This window comes from Salmo salar, chromosome ssa24 (genome assembly GCF_905237065.1).
Source record: "Salmo salar chromosome ssa24, Ssal_v3.1, whole genome shotgun sequence".
Lineage (NCBI taxonomy): Eukaryota > Metazoa > Chordata > Actinopteri > Salmoniformes > Salmonidae > Salmo > Salmo salar.
This window is the reverse complement of record NC_059465.1, coordinates 37,402,179-37,417,606: the sequence shown is the minus strand read 5'-3', so window position 1 is coordinate 37,417,606 and position 15,428 is coordinate 37,402,179. Positions and strand designations below refer to the sequence as shown.

The 15,428-nt window shown below is 47.4% G+C and overlaps 1 protein-coding gene across 3 annotated transcripts in view; it reads right to left on the bottom strand.

Annotated features, from left to right (window-relative positions):
* The window catches only part of LOC106585836 (glutamate receptor ionotropic, delta-2), a 628,475-nt gene that overhangs the window by 510,296 nt on the left and 102,751 nt on the right, over positions 1-15,428 (bottom strand). The window lies entirely within an intron of this gene.

The following is a 15,428-nucleotide window of genomic DNA, read 5'->3' as shown; positions in this document are numbered from 1 at the left end:
CATTTGTAGTACAGCCAGGGAACTTTGGTTGCTTAGCTCCCTCATTTGTAGTACAGCCATCACACTTTGGTTGCTTAGCTCCCTCATTTGTAGTACAGCCAGGGAAATTTGGTTGCTTAGCTCCCTCATTTGTAGTACAGCCATCACACTTTGGTTGCTTAGCTCCCTCATCTGTAGTACAGCCATCACACTTTGGTTGCTTAGCTCCCTCATTTGTAGTACAGCCAGGGAACTTTGGTTGCTTAGCTCCCTCATCTGTAGTACAGCCATCACACTTTGGTTGCTTAGCTCCCTCATCTGTAGTACAGCCATCACACTTTGGTTGCTTAGCTCCCTCATTTGTAGTACAGCCAGGGAACTTTGGTTGCTTAGCTCCCTCATTTGTAGTACAGCCAGGGAAATTTGGTTGCTTAGCTCCCTCATCTGTAGTACAGCCATCACACTTTGGTTGCTTAGCTCCCTCATCTGTAGTACAGCCATCACACTTTGGTTGCTTAGCTCCCTCATCTGTAGTACAGGCAGGGAACTTTGGTTGCTTAGCTCCCTCATCTGTAGTACAGCCAGGGAACTTCCAGCGTATGCAGTTAGAGCAGCTGGACTGAAAGTCAGCCAAACAATCAATTCCAACTGCCTCACTAGACAGCACAGCACAGTAGCAGGCTCATCTACCGAGCGCTGCCTAGCATCCAGAGTCATTTGCCACTCCGCAATGCATGACTGCCTCACTTAATAGGCTGCATAAGCTGGACGCTCGTCACCCACATGGACCTTCATTTAGCCGAGTGGAAGGGAAGTGTGGGCACTTCATCATTCTGACACTTCACAAACACACATCTCTCCACTATTTAATTGATATAAGAAAAAAAATGCAGTTTTCACTTTAGCTCTGTGTGTGTGTGTGTGTGTGTGTGTGTGTGTGTGTGTGTGTGTGTGTGTGTGTGTGTGTGTGTGTGTGTGTGTGTGTGTGTGTGTGTGTGTGTGTGTGTGTGTGTGTGTGTGTGTGTGTGTGTGTGTGTGTGTGTGTGTGTGTGTGTGTGTGTGTGTGGTGACAAACAAAGATTACTCATGGTTGACCCATCGATTATGAAAGTCATCTTACCAAAATAGAAGGATGCTCCAAAAGACAAGGTGTTAGAATGAACCCAGATAAATTCTATTTACTGATGCATGTGGTTTGACCCTACAACCGCATCATGTCTCTCAGTGTTGGAATACATCCATCTTAACCCGTTCCACCATGCTGCAACTCATTAGCTCTTAGGGACAGTTCACTATTTACTGGGTGGGAGGAGGGGTGGTCCAAAATAGGCTGAGGGTCGGCTAATTTGTTTGTTTCTTTGGCAAAGTTTGTGTGTTTGTTTTTTTTGGAGTGCATAATTCCCTGGTTTACTTTCTCTCTATATAATGTCTTCCTCTTATCCAAATGTCCTCATCTGCTTGCATGTGCCACCCCTACAATATATCAAGGTCTTACGGTACTTCCCTTAAGAGCTACGCTTTTCCATGTGCTAACTTTTACTATTCCACAGTTCAGAATCTACCAGTCTAACGGTCTATCCTGCCCTCTATCCACCATTCATAGTGACATTAGTGGTAGGTGGATCGTTTGTCCAGATCTGCATTAGACTAACCGGCAACTACAAATACCTAGGTGTCTGGTTAGACTGTAAACTCTCCTTCCAGACTCACATTAAGCATCTCCAATCCAAAATTAAATCTATAATCTGCTTCCTATTTTGCAACAAAGCATCCTTCACTCATGCTGCCAAACATACCCTCGTAAAACTGACAATCCTACCGATCCTTGACTTCGGCGATGTCATTTACAAAATAGCCTCCAACACTCTACTCAGCAAATTGGATGCAGTCTATCACAGTGCCATCCGTTTTGTCACCAAAGCCCCATATACTACCCACCACTGCAACCTGTATGCTCTCGTTGGCTGGCCCTCGCTTCATATTTGTCACCAATCCCACTGGCTCCAGGTCATCTATAAGTCTTTGCTAGGTAAAGCACCGCCTTATCTCAGCTCACTGGTCATCATAGCAGCACCCACCCGTAGCACGCACTCCAGCAGGTATATTTCACTGGTCACCCCCAAAGCCAACACCTCCTTTGGCCGCCTTCCCTTCCAGTTCTCTGCTGCCAATGACTGGAACGAACTACAAAAATCACTGAAGCTGGAGACTCATATCTCCCTCACTAACTTTAAGCACCAACTGTCAGAGCAGCTCACAGATCACTGCACCTGTACATAGCCCATCTGTAAATAGCCCATCCAACTACCTCATCTCCCATACTGCTTTTATTTTATTGATTTTGCTCCTTCGCACCCCAGTATCTCTACTTGCACACTAATTTTCTGCACATCTATCACTCCAGTGTTTAATTGCTATATTGTAATTATTTCGCCACTATGGCCTATTTATTGCCATACCTCCCTTGTCCTACCTCATTTGCACACAATGTATATAGACTTATTATTGACTGCATGTTTGTTTACTCCATGTGTAACTCTGTGTTGTTGTTTGTGTCGCACTGATTTGCTTTATCTTGGCCAGGTCGCAGTTGTAAATGAGAACATGTTCTCAACTAGCCTACCTGGTTAAATAAAGGTGAAATAAAAAATACATTTAAAAAAAGTCACACCACACATAAAATAATTTCAAATCTGCACCAATTTTCAATCTGAATCCACAAGAACCAATAGGAATAGCTGATAGGCAGCGGAGGAACAGGTGCACCATCGTGAATAAACAGTGAATACATGAAACATGCAGCTCAAAAAGCTCATCTATTGATATTGTTCAGGGACAATACAATTATCGCCCCTAGACCAGCCTACAACACCATAACGCAATGAGTAAAAAATGATACTCTAGGCTGCAGCGAAAATGTCATATGAATGACGGCTAAAAAGCCCTGTGATTTTAATGTTTCATTCCATTTGGATCAGATATGAGACTACTCTCGACAGTTTATAAGCTCTAGAAAGACACAGTAGCAGGCCAGTCTGGCTGTATTTTTACTTCTGATGCTGAGATCATCGTTCTCCAAAGTCGTCCTATAATAATGTGGCCACATATGTTCCTGGCATGCTCAGTTACTGTATTCAGGAAAAGCTCCAATCAGAGATGCTGGTCCTCGTGCAACTAAGACCTAACGCTTCAATATCGCCTAAATATTTGTAATTTAACTTTTAAAATGTATTACCTTTTATGTGTGACATAAACACAACCAGTCACAATGTTTTAATCTGATTAAGCTACTTTAAAAGTCTCCTGTAAACATGTGCATGTTCATCCAAAATATGATTCCAGCATCCTCAAAATGGCTTGACATCAGTGGCGACCCATCATTCAGGGCAGTTTAGCTAAATAATAATACTTTTGTTGGGGGGGGGCTGTTTTGCATGTTATTTTGGCACTAATACGTGTCACATATACATTTCCAAACAATGTAAACCTTTTTTTTTTTATCATTGATTTAATAAAGCTGCATACAAACATGGTCTTTTTTGCTTTCTTGAGTAAGGCAGCTCCAACATGCAGGTGTTTCCGCCTAGCTCAATGCTTTCTGTGGTGGTGGGGCAGCCAGCGGAGCATAGGGTTTGGTAATGTTCTGTAGTTGCGGCATGATTGGCTCAGTGTTCTGTCACTCATGGGGACACTAGGTCACCGCAAAATTCAAGCCCCTTGGGTACTGCCATAGATTTACATTAGCAGTGCCCATCCAAGAAGGCTCAAGGTCATTGGCCAAAGAATAAAATGACTTAAAATCTCGTTATATCTACCGTAGCTTTGATTTGACTGATCATGTCAACATCATACTTTCAGAATCTGAGCTACAAGCTAGACAAGCAGTCATCATCATGAATCTGATTTCCCACTAACTGATCATTGTCTACAGCCGACTCTGATTGTAGTGTAGGACAAATGAAACAGGCAGGGAGAGTGAGCTCATCCGTGGTAGTCGGTGAACCCTCAACCTTCTGGCCCATAACCCTGAGTGGCATCGACTGTCCCACAAAGGCTGAAGCAGCACAGTCAATATCCACGTTTATCAACAGGGTCGCTACTGTTATTGTTATTTGTGGTTGTAAACATTATTTTGAGGTAATTCTGTGAGGGGTAGGTTGTGCAAAAACAATTTGACAGTACAGGGGGAGGATCATAACAAAATATATTTTCCGTTGGGCAGGGGGGTGCATTTTGTTTTTATGAACTGTCCGTTAGATAAAAAGGTAATCTTATTAAGGCTGAAAAGTTCTCACAACATTATTCTATAGACTGCAACTTACTTTTTGTTGTAAAAAATTATAATGAGATACACTGTGAACAACAGTGTCTAGGTTGCTTTTTATCCTTCATCAACCAGCCATCACAAAAAAGCCTTAAAAACTCTAAACATGAAATCTTCAATATGTTTCCCTTGGTCTTTCTCAAGGGGGTAAAAGGTGAGGTCATCGTCTTGTTTATAGACCCTTTAGACTAATGGCTCTAGTTGCCATGACATATTCTTCAGAGTTTCTTTGTTCATGGTCTGATAGAGGCAAAATATGGTGAATGGAATGAGTCACCCGAGCAACAGTCCTTTGTGCCTTTTCTCTCTCTCACTCCCTCTTACTCTCTTCCTGCTTCCGTTGAGCCTAGCTGTCTCTCACAGAGCAGGCCAGACGACCAGGCATGACACAGGAAAGGAAGGTCAGAGGATGGCATTGGAGAACACAGGAGGAAGCTGCTGGGTGTCAGTCAGTGTCTCCGGCTCCGTATGCGTTCACCTTATGGAGCAGAAAGGGCCGCCCAAGTGCCAAGGCCCTGCCAACAGCGCACCATGGCAACCTTGAGGGTCAGACACTTCCCAACTGGTAGGCCACCACCTCAGACCCACTGTCCACTGCCACGTAGTTGATGCCAAGGTGTCCCGAGGTGCTTGGCAACTTGCCTTTCTCACTTCCTTATCCGCTTTCCCTCACCCCTCCCACCCTCTCCCCCTCACCCCTCCCACCCTCTCCCCCTCACCCCTCCCACCCTCTCCCCTCACTCCTCCCACCCTCTCCCCTTCACCCCTCCCACCCTCTCCTCCTCACCCCTCTCAGCCACAGGGAATTGAACGTCGTCAATTTTAAACATGGGATGATGATCGATACCTGAGCTCAGCAGGCTACGCCCCTCCCTGCGAGTCACCAGAGGAGTGATGGGGGAAATATGGAAATGAGAGGCCGTTTCATTGATATTGATTTCTGAATTAGCTTTCATAAGTCGGAGAGAATCCATCAGGGTCGGGGAACAGAACTGTAAGGCGTCCATCAATCCTAGTCTACAGAGGGAGGTATTATTGACAGACAGACAGACAGACAGACAGACAGACAGACAGACAGACAGACAGACAGACAGACAGACAGACAGACAGACAGACAGACAGACAGACAGACAGACAGACAGACAGACAGACAGACAGACAGACAGACAGACAGACAGACCATTGTGCTCCCCCAGTAGAGAGCTGAACAAAACAAGCTCTCTGTCTGGCCACCTCATTATCTGTCTCACACAAGACGCTGGGTGCTCACACACGTCCCATAGGAGGGTACAGACCATGCAATCCTACCTAACCCCAACCTCATCATCAAGGAGAACAGTAGCCTTCGTCATCCTACAGCCACATCGCTGTGACATCGCTAATCCATAGACTGGCCCATTCCTGCCCCTAGAGGCTACGCAGAGCACATCTGACATGTTTGATGAGGCTGGCATCGGTTTGGACACGTGGAACCGTATGGGGGTTTACAAAGGGACCATTGGTCTAATGCTGCTCATTCAGCAAGCTCATACCCAACCATCTTTACTCTGACAAAACCATAAAACTATCCATAACTACTGTGGAATATCAACACAGAGCGAACTGTTAGAGCAACCATGATGTATTTCATGTAAAATAGATATTTTCTTTGACAGTGAATCTCACTCGTCTCTGTATCCAGTCTTAGAGAGGCCAGAGAAACCCCTGTGTGCTGCTTTAGGCAGCATCTGAATTGGATATGTAGGATTCAAAGACAGCTTCCATCATCTTAAATAGACCTCAGTCAATTAGATTGAAGAATCCCTCTGTACCGGAGGGGCCCGATTCTGCACTGTACATACATCCATAGATGTTTGTTTGTTTGTTTCCCTCTCTGTTTCCCGCCTCATCTCCACTTTAGGAAAGGTTGTAGTTCATGCTAGGCTGAAGAGCACTCTAATAGGACACTTGGGTCCACCGAGGTGCACTTTGTATTCTTGGTTCAGTATCTTTTCCTTTCTCTTGCTCCAGGCGAGTGAATGATCCAATTGCACAAATCATAATGGAAAACCAACACAGTGTCGTCGTGACAAACCTCACCCTGGTCGACAGATGCCCATCCCCCTCCGAGGCTGGCAGCGTGGATCTGGGCAAAGCCTGGGGCTAGAATGACACACTTCAATAAACACTTTAGACAGATGGTTCTTTCTCTCTTTAAAACGGTGCACACTTCCAGTTTGGCGTGTCAAGCTAGGTTGTGAGCACTGAATCACTTCATAACAGTGCAATACTTTCAGCCTTTGCAGTCTGTAACTGTTTCCACGACACAGTGTAAGTAGTGAAATATAGGAAAAGATTCTGACATACTGGCTTTCTAAAATCCTTAATATATCGCAGAGATGTTTCCAACAAGGGCTTTATTACTGTGGATTCTACAAACAAAGGTAAACTGTTTACATTACAGCACACAACCAAAAGGAAATGTGAAGATGTTTTAACACACCATATGGCTTTATTCAATGGCATCAGTGGTGTGTGGCGCTTTGCTTGTCGAGCAAGAGCTTCTTGCACTACACTGCTTTACTTCAGTTGGCATGTGACTTAGTAGGGTATACAGTACGGGAGTACATGATAAGTTTAGACATCTATTGTTCTTTAGTCTGCCCACAAAGTGACGTAGTTAGCCTCTAAATGTTTTATGAGGTAAATGTCAATAATTAATAAAGTGTATGAACACCCACCGTGGCATGTATGTATACCCAGTGCACCTTTCAGTGAACACACACACACACACACACACACACACACACACACACACACACACACACACACACACGCACGCGCACACGCACACGCACACGCACACACTCACACTCACAGTCACACACGCACACTCACAGTCACACACGCACACACACACACACACAGTCGCACACGCACACTCACAGTCACACACGCACACGCACACGCGCGCACACACTCACAGTCACACACGCACACACACACACGCAGTCGCACACGAACAGTCACACACGCACACACACACACACACAGTCGCACACGCACACTCACAGTCACACACACACACACACACACGCACACACAGTCGCACACACACACACACACACACAGTCGCACACGCACCAAGTATCCTCAGAAGCTAATCCTCACACAAACACCTCCAGGACCTTGACAGCATCAATGTCACTTTGTTGTGATATTTCACAAAAAGTAATTGAGGACTCCTCACAAACAACGCTTGAGGCTGCGTGCACATCACATCTTTTTTTCTCTTCAGGTTTCTGGATATTATGCTGTCTGTTTTATGGCTGTGTGAGATGTCATCAATCACTGAGGAGGTGAGAGAGGGAGCCAGAAACACATTCTGCTTGTGCTCAGTGGTGGGTCGGGGGAGGAGAGCAGTGATGGCGGAGAGATGGAGATAAATACAGCTCTTCTCCTGAGAGATGTAAATAATTGCAAGCCGAGTGGTTGCCAGTGCTGATTGAAGATGGCCGCTGATCTGGCACTAATGATCATTTACAGAGGATCTGTCCGGCCGGCTGGAACCCTGTTGGTCCTGTCGTTCCTGTTGCACAATGCCACTGCAGTGTCTCTACCTGCCTGTACCAGTGACATCATGTTGGGGGGTGGAGCTAGCTACTGCCTGGCTGACTGCCTGGTGCTCTCTGCTGGCTCTCCCACGCTCACGGCTCACCCCAGTCCTCAACTCCCTCCCACGCCGCCCACCTCTCCATCTTCTGCTCCTCTCCTCTCCTTTACCCTCTCCCTCCCCTCTTTTATACCTCTCCTCTATCCTCTCCTGTTTTATACCGATCTCCTCTCCTCTAATATCCCTCTCCTTTCCTCTCCTCTCCTCTCCCTCTCCTCTTTTCTCCTATCGTCTCCCTCTTCTCTTTTATGCCTATCATCTCTCCTCTCCTCTCCTCCCCACTCCTCTCCCACTCCTCTCCTTCCTCTCACTCTCCTGTCCTTTCCTCCCTCTTACTCTCTCCTCTCCTCTACCTCTCCTCTCCTGTACTCTCCTCCCTCTTACTCTCTCCTCTCCTCTCTTCTACCTCTCCTGTCCTCCCTCTTACTCTCTCCTCTCCTATCCTCTCTTCTACCTCCCCTGTCCTCTCTTCCCTCTTACTCTCTTCTCTCATATCCTCTCTTCTACCTCTCTTCTCCTCTACCTCTCCTGTCCTCTCCTCCCTCTTACTCTCTCCTCTCCTATCCTCTCTCTACCTCTCTTCTCCTCTACCTCTCCTGTCCACTCCTCCCTCTTACTCTCTCCTCTCCTATCCTCTCTTCTACCTCTCCTCTACCTCCCCTGTCCTCTCTTCCCTCTTACTCTCTTCTCTCATATCCTCTCTTCTACCTCTCCTCTCCTCTACAACTCCTGTCCTTTCCTCCCATCCCTCTCACTCTGTCCTCTCCCAGTCCTCTTCTCAGTCTCCTCTACCTATCCTCTATCCTCTTTCCTCTCTCCTCCAACTCTCCTGGGTCTTCTCTACTCTGACAGCCCACTGACGATCCCATTGCCTCGGCGCCCACGTATACCGATCCCTCGGGTGACGCGTACCCCTTACTCAAATCTTCCGGAGAAGACAGCATTCACAGAGCCTCTGCCTGCCGTTACTGCGGTAGCTTGCCTGTCACTCAAAGAGCCATGTTGCTTTGTCATTGAGACCGACCGAATCCTAAAAACCAATTAACACAAAGTTCATTCTGGCATGAGCTCATTAATACAGAGGTTCATTGTGCTCATTCCAGACATCCTGATGAAAACAAGCAATCAATTAATTTCTAATGACAAGCCATCCCTCTACCACAGCAGCAACACACACCAGGACAATGTGAGGAGGCAGTAAGGTGACAAAAAAATGCCTAGAATTACAACACTGAAAGAGAAGTGTTGAACAGGAAATTAAAACGTTTACAATTATCGGTTCATATTTCAAAGAGACACATGGCCCAAATGTCGGAGTGAGTCAAAATGATGAAAACAATATATCCCAGAGACTTGGCCACTAGTGGCCCAGCGCACTCAAAATAAAGAGGAACATTATTTGCCTGTGGGGCAAGAAAAGCACGGACAGAGGGAATGAGGCTTCGCCCCGCTGCATTTGGGAATACCAGTGAGAAGTTTAGGAGCTCTAATGATCCATTCCTTTCAACTTTGATCTAAGCAAGACTGCTCTGATGATTGACTGACTGAGTGCAACCAGAGGCCCCCTATCATCAGCATTCCCTCTCTGTCCACGTCCTTCAGACTGAGGGGATGAGGGAGAGGCAGTGTACAGAGAGCACGCATCCTCATGTGGTACGTACATCACGCTGTCTTTCTAAAGCTCCCTGCAATCTCCAGCCTCATGATCAAACGGAACATGAGAAGTCCATCAGGGATCATTTATGGGAATGCGTGTGGTCACCAACACAACAAGCGTCATGTTCCAGGCTGATTGCATGCAGTTTCCACGAGCCACACGAGGTGACATACATGAAGACAATGCTGAAAATATCTTCTTCCTGTCGGCCTGCGTGAGATTGGTGAGCTGCAGACTGAGGAGTTGAGATTGGTGAGCTGCAGACTGAGGAGTTGTGATTGGTGAGTTGCAAACTGAGGTATTGTGATTGGTGAGCTGCAGACTGAGGAGTTGTGATTGGTGAGCTGCAGACTGAGGAGTTGAGATTGGTGAGCTGCAGACTGAGGAGTTGTGATTGGTGAGCTGCAGAATGAGGAGTTGAGATTGGTGAGCTGCAGACTGAGGAGTTGTGATTGGTGAGCTGCAGACTGAGGAGTTGTGATTGGTGAGCTGCAGACTGAGGAGTTGTGATTGGTGAGCTGCAGACTGAGGAGTTGTGATTGGTGAGCTGCAGACTAAGGTATTGTGATTGGTGCACTGTGGACTGAGGAGTTCTGGCTGTCACCGGACGAGGACAGGAAGGAGAGGCCATCGCATCCTTCCGAGGGCCATGCTAAAATGGCCCTGTGTGATAATCAACAGAGCTGAGTGTTAGCCCTGCCATACTTTATCAGGCTGACCCCCACCAATGAGCTGATCTTTATCAGGCTGATCCCCACCAATGAGCTGATCTTTATCAGGCTGACCCCCACCAATGAGCTGATCTTTATCAGGCTGATCCCCACCAATGAGCTGATCTTTATCAGGCTGACCCCCACCAATGAGCTGTTCTTTATCAGGCTGACCCCCACCAATGAGCTGATCTTTATCAGGCTGATCCCCACCAATGAGCTGATCTTTATCAGGCTGATCCCCACCAATGAGCTGATCTTTATCAGGCTGATCACCACCAATGAGCTGATCTTTATCAGGCTGATCACCACCAATGAGCTGATCTTTATCAGGCTGATCACCACCAATGAGCTGATCTTTATCAGGCTGATCACCACCAATGAGCTGATCTTTATCAGGCTGATCACCACCAATGAGCTGATCTTTATCAGGCTGATCACCACCAATGAGCTGATCTTTATCAGGCTGATCCCCACCAATGAGCTGATCTTTATCAGGCTGATCACCACCAATGAGCTGATCTTTATCAGGCTGATCACCACCAATGAGCTGATCTTTATCAGGCTGATCACCACCAATGAGCTGATCTTTATCAGGCTGATCCCCACCAATGAGCTGATCTTTATCCGGCTGATCACCACCAATGAGCTGATCTTTATCAGGCTGATCCCCACCAATGAGCTGATCTTTATCCGGCCATCTCCACCAATGAGCTGATCTTTATAGTGCCATTAGGAGGCTACAGTAGCTTGCATGACGGCGGCCAATATCATAGGAATCTTAAGAGTCTGACAAAACACACATCTCTCCACTATTTAGTTGGTATATAGTGTACATGTGTGTGTTTGTGAGAGACATCAATACAGCAGGGTCAACAGAAAGAGCGCGCGCGAGAGACAGAGAGAGAGAGAGAGAGAGAGAGAGAGAGAGAGGGTACGATTGCGGCTGATGCACTGACGGGCCCTCATCCTCAACCCAGTCCCCTGATGCCTGCCAAACTCTCTCTCCTGGCAGACATGCTGCAAAAGAGTGGAAAACTGCAGTATTTGAAAGTCACCTTTAAATCGCTTTTTTTCAACAGAACAACAAATCATCATCCCTCTCTCCCTCCCTTTGTTTGCTTGTTTTTTCCTTCTCCGCCAGCTTTAGAATTCTTCCTCGACCCTTGATCACCAGGGAGATGGGGGATTGCTAGGATTGAGCGGAATATAAATCTGGAATCTTGCGGGCAGAAGGAACAATGGTGAAGGAGTTTGTGGAAATATTCAACGACCCTCTGTTCTTTCTACAAAATCTACATTTAGTTTTTTCCCTTGGAAATCTCCAATCACACACACACACACACACACACACACACACACACACACACACACACACACACACACACACACACACACACACACACACACACACACACACACACATACACACACACTTCACTACTCCACAGACACAAAAACACACACTATAAACTCTGCGTGTGAGAATCGGCTGACGTTTGGTAGAGAAGAAACATCCAAGGTCCCTCAGCCAGCAGATGATTGCTCCCTGTTCAGCAGGGACACTCCCATGGGGCTGAAGGTCAGCAGGGACACTCCCATGGGGCTGAAGGTCAGCAGGGACACTCCCATGGGGCTGAAGGTCAGCAGGTACCCTCCCATGGGGCTGAAGGTCAGCAGGTACCCTCCCATGGGGCTGAAGGTCAGCAGGTACCCTCTCATGGGGCTGGATGTCAGCAGGTACCCTCCCATGGGGCTGGATGTCAGCAGGTACCCTCCCATGGGGCTGAAGGTCAGCAGGGACACTCCCATGGGGCTGAAGGTCAGCAGGTACCCTCCCATGGGGCTGAAGGTCAGCAGGTACCCTCCCATGGGGCTGAAGGTCAGCAGGGACACTCCCATGGGGCTGAAGGTCAGCAGGTACCCTCCCATGGGGCTGGATGTCAGCAGGTACCCTCCCATGGGGCTGAAGGTCAGCAGGTACCCTCCCATGGGGCTGAAGGTCAGCAGGTACCCTCTCATGGGGCTGGATGTCAGCAGGTACCCTCCCATGGGGCTGGATGTCAGCAGGTACCCTCCCATGGGGCTGAAGGTCAGCAGGTACCCTCCCATGGGGCTGAAGGTCAGCAGGTACCCTCCCATGGGGCTGGATGTCAGCAGGTACCCTCCCATGGGGCTGGATGTCAGCAGGTACCCTCCCATGGGGCTGAAGGTCAGCAGGTACCCTCCCATGGGGCTGGATGTCAGCAGGTACCCTCCCATGGGGCTGGATGTTAGCAGGTACCCTCCCATGGGGCTGAAGGTCAGCAGGTACCCTCCCATGGGGCTGGATGTCAGCAGGTACCCTCCCATGGGGCTGAAGGTCAGCAGGTACCCTCCCGTGGGGCTGAAGGTCAGCAGGTACCCTCCCATGGGGCTGAAGGTCGGCTGATTGTCCTCTGTCATTGCAGGAGCTCAGACAGACCCTCCACCTGCAGCCTGGGAGCGAGCTAGACACGCTTCCATCTCCAAAGCTGCAGTAAGTGCAGATATTACAGCAGCTCACCCTCTCCCTTCTGGGTGGCAATCAGAAATGATTATATGGGATTAGAATTTGGAAAACTCAACCCACCACACCTGAAGTCGTGAATGTGACGAGCAACAGTGCCCCGGCCGAGACAGAAATTAGTTAAGGCACTCCCTCGAGAAGGCAAAAGCATTAAAGAGGGAATTTATGTAAATGTTATGTGAACAGGATAACAACTTATTGTGCAATGAGGTCTGACATTTTCTTCCATGATGTTTCAATGTCAGCAACGTAAAACCAAAGAAGCGTTCACATTTCCTTACAGTGTTTGTGACACTAACCACAAACGAAAAGGAACCACTTTTATCTCAATGCTTAAAAATAAATACTGATGAATTCCTATGTAATAAAGCAACTACATGTCAGGAACACAACACAAAATAGTAAATATACACAGAACACCAAGATCTGTTGACATCAACTTATAGAGCCCTTTTCCCTGTATCTCTGTGTGTGTCTCCGTGTGTATCTCTGTGTGTCTCTGTGTGTATCTCTGTGTGTCTCTGTGTGTGTCTCTGTGTGTGTCTCTGTGTGTATCTCTGTGTGTATCTCTGTGTGTGTCTCTGTGTGTATCTCTGTGTGTATCTCTGTGTGTATCTCTGTGTGTGTCTCCGTGTGTATCTCTGTGTGTCTCTGTGTGTATCTCTGTGTGTATCTCTGTGTGTCTCTGTGTGTCTCTGTGTGTCTCTGTGTGTATCTCTGTGTGTATCTCTGTGTGTGTCTCCGTGTGTGTCTCCGTGTGTGTCTCCGTGTGTATCTCCGTGTGTGTCTCCGTGTGTGTCTCCGTGTGTGTCTCCGTGTGTGTCTCTGTGTGTATCTCTGTGTGTATCTCTGTGTGTATCTCTGTGTGTATCTCTGTGTGTATCTCTGTGTGTGTCTCTGTGTGTGTCTCCGTGTGTATCTCTGTGTGTATCTCTGTGTGTATCTCTGTGTGTATCTCTGTGTGTCTCTGTGTGTCTCTGTGTGTGTCTCTGTGTGTATCTCTGTGTGTCTCTGTGTGTGTCTCTGTGTGTGTCTCTGTGTGTGTCTCTGTGTGTGTCTCTGTGTGTGTCTCTGTGTGTATCTCTGTGTGTCTCTGTGTGTCTCTGTGTGTGTCTCTGTGTGTGTCTCCGTGTGTCTCTGTGTGTATCTCTGTGTGTCTCTGTGTGTGTCTCTGTGTGTGTCTCCGTGTGTATCTCCGTGTGTATCTCTGTGTGTATCTCTGTGTGTATCTCTGTGTGTCTCTGTGTGTGTATCTCTGTGTGTCTCTGTGTGTCTCTGTGTGTGTCTCTGTGTGTGTCTCTGTGTGTATCTCCGTGTGTATCTCCGTGTGTGTCTCCGTGTGTGTCTCCGTGTGTGTCTCTGTGTGTCTCTGTGTGTATCTCTGTGTGTCTCTGTGTGTATCTCTGTGTGTATCTCTGTGTGTGTCTCTGTGTGTGTATCTCTGTGTGTATCTCTGTGTGTATCTCTGTGTGTCTCTGTGTGTGTCTCTGTGTGTATCTCTGTGTGTATCTCTGTGTGTCTCTGTGTGTGTCTCTGTGTGTATCTCTGTGTGTATGGCTGTGTGTGTGGCTGTGTGTAAGGCTGTGTGTATGGCTGTGTGTATGGCTGTGTATAAGGCTATGTGTATGACTGTGTGTATGGCTGTGTGTATGGTTGTGTGTATGGCTGTGTGTATCGTTGTGTGTATGGCTGTGTGTAAGGCTGTGTGTATGGCTGTGTGTCTGGTTGTGTGTATGGCTGCGTGTAAGGCTGTGTATAAGGCTATGTGTTTGGTTGTGTGTATGGCTGTGTGTATCTCTGTGTTTACGGCTGTGTGTATGTCTGTGTGTACGACTGTGTATGGCTGTGTGTATGGCTGTGTTTAAGGCTGTGTGTAAGGCTATGTGTACGACTGTGTGTATGGCTGTGTGTATGGCTGTGTGTAAGGCTGTGTGTAAGGCTGTGTTTAAGGCTGTATGTATCACAGTGTGTAAGGCTGTGTGTAAGGCTGTGTTTAAGGCTGTATGTATCACAGTGTGTAAGCCTGTGTGTATGGCTGTGTTTACGGCTTTGTGTATGACTGTGTGTAATGCTGTGTGTAAGGCTGTGTGTATGACTGTGTATACAGCTATGTGTATGACTGTGTGTATGGCTGTGTGTATGGTTGTGTGTAAGGCTGTGTGTATGACTGTGTATAAGGCTATGTGTATGACTGTGTGTAAGGCTGTGTGTAAGGCTGTGTTTAAGGCTGTATGTATCACAGTGTGTAAGCCTGTGTGTATGGCTGTGTGTAAGGCTGTGTGTATGACTGTGTATAAGGCTATGTGTATGACTGTGTGTATGGCTGTGTGTATGGTTGTGTGTATGGCTGTGTGTATCGTTGTGTGTATGGCTGTGTGTAAGGCTGTGTGTATGGCAGTGTGTAAGGCTGTGTGTATGGCTATGTGTAAGGCTGTGTGTAAGGCTGTGTGTATGACTGTGTGTATGACTGTGTGTATGGCTGTGTGTATGGCTGTGTATAAGGCTATGTGTATGACTGTGTGTATGGCTGTGTGTGTGGCTGTGTGTAAGGCTGTGTG